Below are 9,735 nucleotides of genomic sequence, written 5' to 3'. Positions count from 1 at the left end.
CGATGTGTCACTCATTTGCACCAACACATCGTCGGTACCTCGGATTAGTAATATCCTTGAGAAGTACTGCACGGCGACCGGGGCAGTGATTAATAAGTCCAAGAGCGAAGTCTACGTGTCTAAAAATTGGCAGGTAGATAGGGAACTGTCGGACATGTACCCTGTCAAAAAGGACAAAATCAAGATTCCGGGCCTCATTTTCGAGAACAATAGCTCGGGGGCCCAGAGCTGGACGGCGGCCATTAACCAGGTCCGTAAAAAGATTGGCGGATGGAGCACAAGATCCTTAACAATGACGGGTAGAGTATTAATAACCAAGTCTATACTGTTCCCCATCCTCTCTTATGTAGGAAAAATCTTTCCCCCAGACAGGACCACCAAAAAAGTGGTGGACCGCATTATCCACCGCTTTATCTGGGGCAGCAAGATGGAGAGGGTAAAGCGAGCCACCCTGAGTAAAGCCGACAAGAAGGGAGGTAAGGGGGTCCCGGACGTTGTGCAGCTCACCCGAGTGCAGGGGCTCACGCAAACTATCAAGAACATCCAGGCCCTGGACAGGAAGGTATGTTACATGAATCGTTTCTATTTTGCCACCTGTCTCAGGGCCTTGGGCCTCTGCACTATTGATAACACCGTGCCGTACTCCTGGGACCCCCCATTGTATTATAGAACCTTAAGGGACACTATATATAAATTGGGCTTAGATAAAGCAAAATTGGCCTCCTGGGAATACAAGGCTGTAACTAAATATCTTGCCGGTTCCCAGGAAATTGAAAAAGTAGCTACTTTCTCCCTCACCCAAAGCCAAAAAATCTGGGAGAATGTGTCTCACAGCTGCCTCAGTAATGTCCAGAAGGATATAGCATGGAACACCGTCCACAGTGCACTCCCCACTCGAGCGTTCATGTTCAGGAGGGGACTAGCCCAAGTAGAAACATGCCCCTATGCAAAGTGCCGCAAGAGAGAAACACCAGCCCATATCTTCTGGGAGTGTGATGTGGCTGGCAGTGTCTGGCTCTCTGTCTCTGTCTTCCTAAACAGGTTTGCTGACACGGCCAAGATGACCGCTGAGACTGTGCTCTATGGGCCTGCGGGAGGAATCGATACCAGCACAGCTAAGTGCGTTTGGCGTGTCATCAATGTTGTCAAGCAGATCCTGTGGGAGGGCCGTAACGTCTGTGTCTACCACAAGCAGGAGCTAGACACTATTACCACGACCAGAAGGGCACAAACTCTTATCAAGGACTTTGTAATTCTGGACATCCGGACCCTCGGGAAGGACAAGGCCTGCGCGGAGTGGAGGATCGCCGGACTTCAGGACGTGAAGATGGAATAAAGGAAAAAACTGGAACCGCTAGCTCCTAGGAGCGGGACTACGGGGCACCGCTAAGCCTTTTATTTATTTTGTCATGCCAGCATTCCGCCCTTTTTAGCTGGCATGACCGTTTTTGAACGGTGCCCTGGTTTTATGTAGTCTTTTTGTTTCAGTTTTATGGACTTTTATTTGATTTATGTTGAATGTTTTATTTGATTTTGTTTTGTTTTGTTTTATGTATCTTTAAGATTTTTAATGTAAACTATTAAAAGTTACATTTTAAGTGTTTTAAAATTTTAGAATTTTAACTCACTGTTCCACACACTGTCCCTTTTCCCCTGTCCCTGTTTTAGTAATATAGTTTTATGTTCACTTTTGAACTTTTAGAGAGCACTCCCCGGCCCTCACAAGCACTGGTTTTTTATAGATGGTTCTTTTTTTCCAGTCACTTTTAAAACAGCACAGGTTTTTTTCATGTTGATTTTAATCTGTGTCTGTTTTAACCATGTACAAAGCACAATTGTCTTGGTGTTTTTAAATGTGTTTTAAATGCTTTTAAAACAAAATGTATGTCTGTATGCATGAATGTCATCTTTAAAAGAAATGTAAAATGAATGAAAAAACGAATGGGTGTAAATGTAAAAAAATGTAAAATCTCAATAAAAGAGTATTTTACTAAACAGGCTCAGTAATGTCCAGAAGGATATAGCATGGAACACCGTCCACAGTGCACTCCCCACTCGAGCGTTTATGTTCAGGAGGGGACTAGCCCAAGTAGAAACATGCCCCTATGCAAAGTGCCGCAAGAGAGAAACACCAGCCCATATCTTCTGGGAGTGTGATGTGGCTGGCAGTGTCTGGCGCTCTGTCTCTGTCTTCCTAAACAGGTTTGCTGACACGGCCAAGATGACCGCTGAGACTGTGCTCTATGGGCCTGCGGGAGGAATCGATACCAGCACAGCTAAGTGCGTTTGGCGTGTCATCAATGTTGTCAAGCAGATCCTGTGGGAAGGCCGTAACGTCTGTGTCTATCACAAGCAGGAGCTAGACACTATCACCACGACCAGAAGGGCACAAACTCTTATCAAGGACTTTGTAATTCTGGACATCCGGACCCTCGGGAAGGACAAGGCCTGCGCGGAGTGGAGGATCGCCGGACTTCAGGACATGAAGATGGAATAAAGGAAAAAACTGGAACCGCTAGCTCCTAGGAGCGGGACTACGGGGCACCGCTAAGCCTTTTATTTATTTTGTCATGCCAGCATTCCACCCTTTTTAGCTGGCTTGACCGTTTTTGAACGGTGCCCTGGTTTTATGTCTTTTTGTTTCAGTTTTATGGACTTTTATTTGATTTATTTTGAATGTTTTATTTGATTTTGTTTTGTTTTGTTTTATTATTTATTTATCTAAAAGATTTTTAATGTCAACTATTAAAAGTTACATTTTAAGTGTTTTAAAATTTTAGAATTTTAACTCACTGTTTTATGCACTGTCCCTTTTCCCCTGTCCCTGTTTTAGATCTATAGTTTTATGTTCACTTTTGAACTTTTTTAGAGAGCACTCCCCGGCCCTCACAAGCACTGTTTTTTTTTATAGATGGTTCTTTTTTTCCCCCAGTCACTTTTAAAACAGCACAGGTTTTTTTCAGGTTGATTTTAATCTGTGTCTGTTTTAACCATGTATAAAGCACAATTGTCTTGGTGTTTTTAAATGTGTTTTAAATGCTTTTAAAACAAAATGTATGTCTGTATGCATGAATGTCATCTTTAAAAGAAATGTGAAATGAATGAAAAAACGAATGGGTGTAAATGTAAAAAATGTAAAATCTCAATAAAAGAGTATTTTACTAAAGATTTCCGTGGAGAGGAGCATTTATGAGTTCAATGCAATTTTTGGCTAGCCCTGCCCCTCGGGGTGGGGCTCGACATGGGTTTAAAAGCAGAACGAGCACAGCGGCGGCGGCCGTGTTAATAATTAGAGCCTGGCACCTTTTTTTTCTTGTTTTTTTATTCTTTTTCCAATTATTCCCCCTCAGTCCACGAAGCGAGTACCCCGGCAGCTCCAGCGGGCGGGCGCGCCCGGGGTGTTTGGTCAAAACCATTGTGGGCATCGCTTCTCGGCCTCTTGGCTCAGATCTTAAGTAAGTGGCTTGACCGCAACTTTTGATTGTTAAGAGTGACTGATGCTAGCGATAGTGCGGAGAGAAAATGGCTTGAGTTAATTAGACTGCAAGATTTTCCTGGAAGAAGGAGGGAGAGATGCCGGAGAGAGAACATTTTATTCGAACCGTCATCATGGAACAGCTGGAGGTGGAGCTGGACGAAATCCGCTGAATACAAAGAAATGGAAAAGAGAATCTTTTTGATGTAAACTTGGTGAGTCCAATTTTCTTTGAAGGATTTAAGCAAAAATGCAAAGGAAAAGGAAATATGGACCCTTTAAAACAATACAAGGTGGAATCCAGAGAAAAAAGAATTTTAGGATTTCGACAATTAATTTGTTTAATATGAACATTTTGGATGAAAGAGTGGAGCTGTTTCTGCATAAATATGTGGACATTATTTCCAGTGCGAGGTATAGGAGAGATGGGCTGGGTGTCTGGAATGGACAAAGGCAGTACAGCGTGCTGCTGAGGGAGGACTCAAGAGGATTTCAAGGTTTCCTGCACCCCCCCAGCGCGGTGCAAGATTGATGGGTCAAATGGCTATATAGTTTACTCTGGCCAACCTATATATTGTAGTAAATGTCACACAAGTGGGCATTCAGAGGCAAGTTGTGACCAAATGAAGTGTTACAACTGTGGGGAGAGGGGTCATTTCTCCTTTGAATGTAAAAACCTGAAAAGCTGCCGGGTTTGCGGGGATGCGGGGCATCTACAAAGAGACTGCCCCATGAGGTTGTATGCTGCTGTTGCTGCTGCCCCGGACGGGCGACCGACAAGCGAGGTGGCAACAGAGAGTGGGAGAGAGAAAAAACAAGACAGAAAAGAGGAGCCACAGAAGGCAGGTACATCGGAGGAGGAGGTGCTGCCTGGGTCTCTCACGGATGTGGAGATACTGGAGGGTGCTCAGTGTGGAGAGGCGAGGCCAGCAGAGGGAGATGGCGAGCTTCCCGGTCCATCCACAATGGCTGTATTTCCGGAAGTAAGCCAGGAGTCTGTGATTGCCATTAGTCAGGAGCTGGGCAGCTTGCCATGCCCCCTAAGTCCCCTGAGAGAAGGAAGGAAAGTTGAAGACTCTGGGAGAGAGCCCACAGAAGAGGGAATGGATATGGACGGTTATAAGGTCGCAAAAAGGAAGGCTTCGTCAGGGCAGATAAATGCAAAAAGAGCTCCAATAGATTACATTATAGGAGGGGGTTTTCATGCTCTCCTGGGCAAAAAGGATTTGGGTGAACAGAGAGAGGAGGAAGAGGAGGAAGAGGAGGAGAGGAACATGATTCCCGACACCCAGCCGGGTGCTACAGAGAAGGGTTTCCTGTGTCCTACGTCTGTGACAGATTTTGCTACAACAACATATATGGTGAAAGTTGGATGTGAGGGGAACTCATCTGGGGGCCCTGAATCCACCTGAGTTCAGTATTTTTAACCCAGAGGACTGTGAGTATTGAATAAATCATACATGGATTTTAAATTAATTACAATAAATGTGAGGGGTTTTCGAGATCAGGTGAAAAGGGAGGCAGTTTTCTTGTCTCTGATGACAATGACCTTTAATGTGTGTTTCATTCAAGAATGTCATCTTCGAGATAAAAAGGACATCGAGACTTTTTCAAGACAGTGGAAAGGAGGATATTCCTTTTGGGGGGTGGGAAATGTGTTTTCTAATGGTGTGGGAATATTGATGAAAGGAGATGGGTGGGAAATTGAAAATGTTCTATCTGTGGTGCCGGGGAGGGTGTTATGTGTGGATGCTACTTTTCGGAAAGCAAAAATAAGACTTAAATATATATGCTCCATCCAATAGGACAGAGAGGCTAGTGGTGTTAAAATAAATTCAGAATTTATTATGTACAAATAGGGAGGTGGTAATGGGTGGGGATTTTAACTCCTCTTTAGATAGTAAGGAAGGAGGGATTGATTTTGCTACAAAATACCTGGGGAGGTTGGTAAATGATTTTTCTCTGTGTGATGTGTATAGAAAATGTAATAAGAAAGAGGAGGGGTACACATGGAGTAACTCTCAAGGATCAAAGAGCAGAATTGATTATATATTTGTATCCAGCAGAAGCATATTGAAGTACTGCAAGGTTTTTCCTTTTTGGAGCTCAGATCACAATTTGGTTGAGGCATCTTGGGAGATGTCCAGTCCTATTTCAGGATCAGGGTACTGGAAGTTACACTAGTTTCCTAAAGGAAGAAAGGTTTAAAGAAGAGTTTATGGAGCTTTATAGATGTTTGCAGGACATTAAGCATCGTTTTAAAACGGAAACAGAGTGGTGGGAGGGGGTTAAAGAAGAAATTAAAGTATTCTGTCAGGATTATTGCAAACATCTAAAAAAGATAGAAAGAAAGGAACTGAAGGTATTGCAAAATAGATTACAGGAGGCCGAAGCTAAAGCAAATAGTGGGGGAGGAGTGGATTGGGAAGAGCGTCAATCCTTAAAGAATCAAATTAAAAAGTATATGGAACGGAAAGCTGGAGAGTTTGCTTTTCCAGCAAAAGCAGAGGAAAAAGAGGGGGATGAGAAGTGCACTAGGTATTTCTTTCAAACTTATAAAACAAAAGCAAAGGAGGGCAGTAATTGAGGGTTTCAAGGATATGATGGTAAACTAAGAGAAGGGGTGCAAATGAGAGAATGGGCAAGGGATTTCTAGAACAAATTGTTTTCTGAAAGAGCTCTATGTGAAAAAGAAAGAAATGGTTTTAGACTGTGTGGAGGTAAAAATGAGTGAAGAGGACAGGGAGGATATAGATGGGGTGGTGACAGAGAAGGAGCTGGAGGTTGCTTTGTGGTCTTTAGCTGATAATAAGACTCCAGGAATAGATGGGCTCCCCAAGGAGTTTTATATAACCTTTTGGAATGTACTTAAAAAAGACCTACTAAATGTATATAAAGAAATATATAAAGAAGGAGCCTTGGGTGAAACTATGAGGAAGGGGGTAATAAACTTAATATTTAAGAAGGGCGATAGAGAGGAAATAAAAAACTGGAGACCTATAACTCTTTTAACATGCGATTATAAAACTTTATCTAAAATGTTAACAAATAGGTTAAGTAAAGTAATGTACAAAATAATCAATAGTGACCAGACTTGTAGTGTAAAAGGGAGGGCAAGTTGTATGAATCTGCTTTTGATCCAAGATACAATTCACTGGGCAACAGATAGGGGGCTCCAGTTAGGAATATTAAGTTTGGACCAGGAGAAAGCTTTCGACCGTGTAAATCACAACTTCTGCTTTGAAGTCTTGAAGAGGTTTAACATGGGAGAGGGATTTATAAAGTGGGTTAGGATATTATATAATGAAGTGTACAGTGTGGTGAATGTCAATGGGTATATGAGTGAACCAGTCATGCAGAAAGGGGGAGTGAGGCAGGGGTGCCCTTTGTCCCCTTTATTATATGTGATTTTTATTGAGCCTCTAGCGGAGTTAGTGAGGAAAGATACAAAAATAAAAGGGGTGCATATCCCAAGTGGGGGAGGGGAAGTGCTCAAAATATCGCAGTATGCGGATGATACTACATTATTTCTAACAGAAAGAGAGTTGGAAAGGGCAACAGAATTAACAGAAATATATGGGAGGGCCTCTGGTTCAAAAGTAAATATAGAGAAGTCCTCTATTATGTTACGGGGCAAGTGGGACAGACAGAAAATGCAAACATATGGTTTTAATATATGCCATGATGGCTTGAAGATACTTGGGGTGGTCTTCTACAGAGAGGATAGTGAAAAGAAAAACTGGGCAGAGAAATTGGCTAAAACAAAAACAAAAATGGATATTTGGAGAACAAGAAAATTAACAATATCTGGGAGAGTACTGGTAATTAAGTGATATTTTACCAACTTTGATTTACTTGGCTGGGGTTTACCCGGTTCCAGCGAGGTTAAAATTGGAGATTTCTCGTGCTGTCTTCTCCTTCATTTGGGGAGGAAAGTATGAGTGGGTAAAGAGACAGACCATGTACGAGCCAGTGGAGAAGGGAGGGAGAGGGGTCCCCTGTATACCTTTGAAGTTGGATTGTATATTGTTAAATATTAAGTGCAAAATGATAGCAGGGGAGACACAACATAAAGCGGTTTTTTTCATTAAATTATTTTTTGTTTTTTCTGTGAGAAAGGTCTGGCAGGTCACAAACAAGGCTCCAAAAGTAGAGAAGGGCCAGTGGGTATATGAACACATGAAAATGTTTTTAAAAGTAAATCCGGAGTGTGTGAACAAGGAGGTGTTACTGGATCATAAAAAAAACTATATAAATTTAATAAGAGACAAATTAAGAAGTAAAGAAAAGAAAGATATAGTAGGGTGTGACTGGGGGAGACTCCAGGTGAAGTATTTAAATAATGAGGCGAATGATATCTCCTGGCTGTGTGCACAAGACAGATTGCCTGTGAGGGAGAGGCTGCATAGGCATGGGTGCTCTAGAACACCCAAATGTCCTAGAGTCTGTGAGGGGGTGGAAACAGTAAGGCATGTCTTCTGGGAATGTGCTTTTGCAGTATGTTTCTGGCGTTTGGTATGGCAGCTCATGAAAACTGTAATTGATGTAAATGTATTAACTGAAAAAAGTATTATGTATGGAGAGGGGTGGTATAAATATAACAAAAGAATTGTTAATTGTAAAGGTGTTTATAACTGTGGGTGAATGGGTGCTTTGGGAAAAGAGAAATGAAGCAGTAGGAAGATATAATGTTGAAACAGAAAAACAAGATTTCTTTCTGTTTAAAGCTAAATTACAAGAAATTATTCTAATAGATAAGCAGGTCCTGGGATGGGATAGATGTTCAAATAAATGGGGGGAATTAATGAAAATTCTGCAAATGTATGAAAAATGGTGTATACGTGAAAATGTAAATTGATTTTTTGTTTATTGGAAAAATAAAGGGAAATTAAAAAAAAAAAAAAAAATCTGTTCTTATCAGTTTAATATCTGATACGTCCCCCATAGGGGGACCTGTCTATATTAAATTGATTTTTGGAAGCAGGAGAGGGAACCGGGGCTTGCTCCGTCCACTCCACGCATCGACCCGGTATTGCAGTACCTCTGGGAACGGTGCACAAGAAAGGTCTCAAAAAAGAGAGAGAGAGAGAGAGAGACAGCCTCTCCCTCTCCCTTTTTCTGGGTTGTATTTTTTCCCGCTCTTTTTGTATTTTTTTTTGTTTGTTTGTTTGTTTGTTTGTTCCAAATAAGGCAGGCAGGCAGGTCTGCCTAACTGATGGACAGTCTGCTCTGCTCACGCAGCAGGCCAGTGTACCCAGAAGGCCTTGCGCTCGTGGGAGGAGGAGGACGAGCGCAGCGGTAAAGCAGAAACGGAGCTGTTTAGTGGGGCAAGGAGCCCTCGCTTTCAAGGCGGCAGCAGCAGCAAAGCGCCCCTTTGCCGGGACCGAACGGCACTTGCGTTTTGGGAAGAGTTCCCTGTTTTGTTTGGTTTTGTTTGGCCTTGCCGCCGGGTAGAGGAGAAGGGCTGGGCTACCAGTAAAACCACACTCTGGCTTCTCTTCAGTTCGAATAAATCTTTCTAAGACTAAGGCTTAGAGGGTAGTGGCATTGCCCGCTCCCTCCGAGGGTCTGTGAGAGGTTTGTTCGGGTGAGGAGGAACAGAATTTTTTTTTATTTTTGACTGGCTTTCTTCAGCTCGGCAACTTTTTGGAAGACTAATGCTCAGTCTGGTTTTGGCTTGCCCAATCCAGGCCGAGGGTCTTTCAAGATTTTGTTGACTGTTGAGAGCAGTTTTTCTTTTTCAGGCGGTTCCAGTTTTTTTCTTTTTCAGGCGGTTCCGGCTTTTCCAGACGTTCCTGGAGTTCGAGAGAAGGAGGACCTACCATCCAGACGACCTTTGAGGACCCTTTGATGACCTAGACGACCTCATCCCCAGCCCTTGATTGTAATCGAGATCCAGACCGAGAGAGCAGCAGGCGCCCAGCAGAGGGCGCCATCTGGGAGGAGCAGAGGGCGGCCCCGGACCCCGAGGAGGCGTCACAGCCACGATTCTTCCTACGTGGTCTCGGTGCCAAGCAGCGCCCCCTACTCCGCCAGGGAAGGACACCGTTCACCTGGGGAGGGGGTCCCTCTTGCGAGGCGACCATCTCCTCAGGGACTAAAGTAATAGTTCCTTCAACTGCCCAGATTTGCTGCTTACGTTGTCTCTTTTCCGTAGAGAGAGACAACCCGGACGTCCAGAGGCTTCTCCCACCCCAATCGGAGGAGCCAGCTGAAGGATGGCGTTCCGGCCAACCCAGGAGACCAGGAGGCACAATGCG

General features: G+C 43.5%; 1 pseudogene; it reads left to right on the top strand.

Annotated features, from left to right (window-relative positions):
- Positions 1 to 8,328: 8,328 nt before the first annotated feature.
- LOC131725441 (U2 spliceosomal RNA) lies at positions 8,329 to 8,538 on the top strand (annotated as a pseudogene).
- Positions 8,539 to 9,735: the final 1,197 nt, after the last annotated feature.

The sequence above is a fragment of the Acipenser ruthenus genome, unplaced genomic scaffold (assembly GCF_902713425.1).
Source record: "Acipenser ruthenus unplaced genomic scaffold, fAciRut3.2 maternal haplotype, whole genome shotgun sequence".
Lineage (NCBI taxonomy): Eukaryota > Metazoa > Chordata > Actinopteri > Acipenseriformes > Acipenseridae > Acipenser > Acipenser ruthenus.
This window is presented reverse-complemented; position numbering and strand designations above follow the sequence as displayed.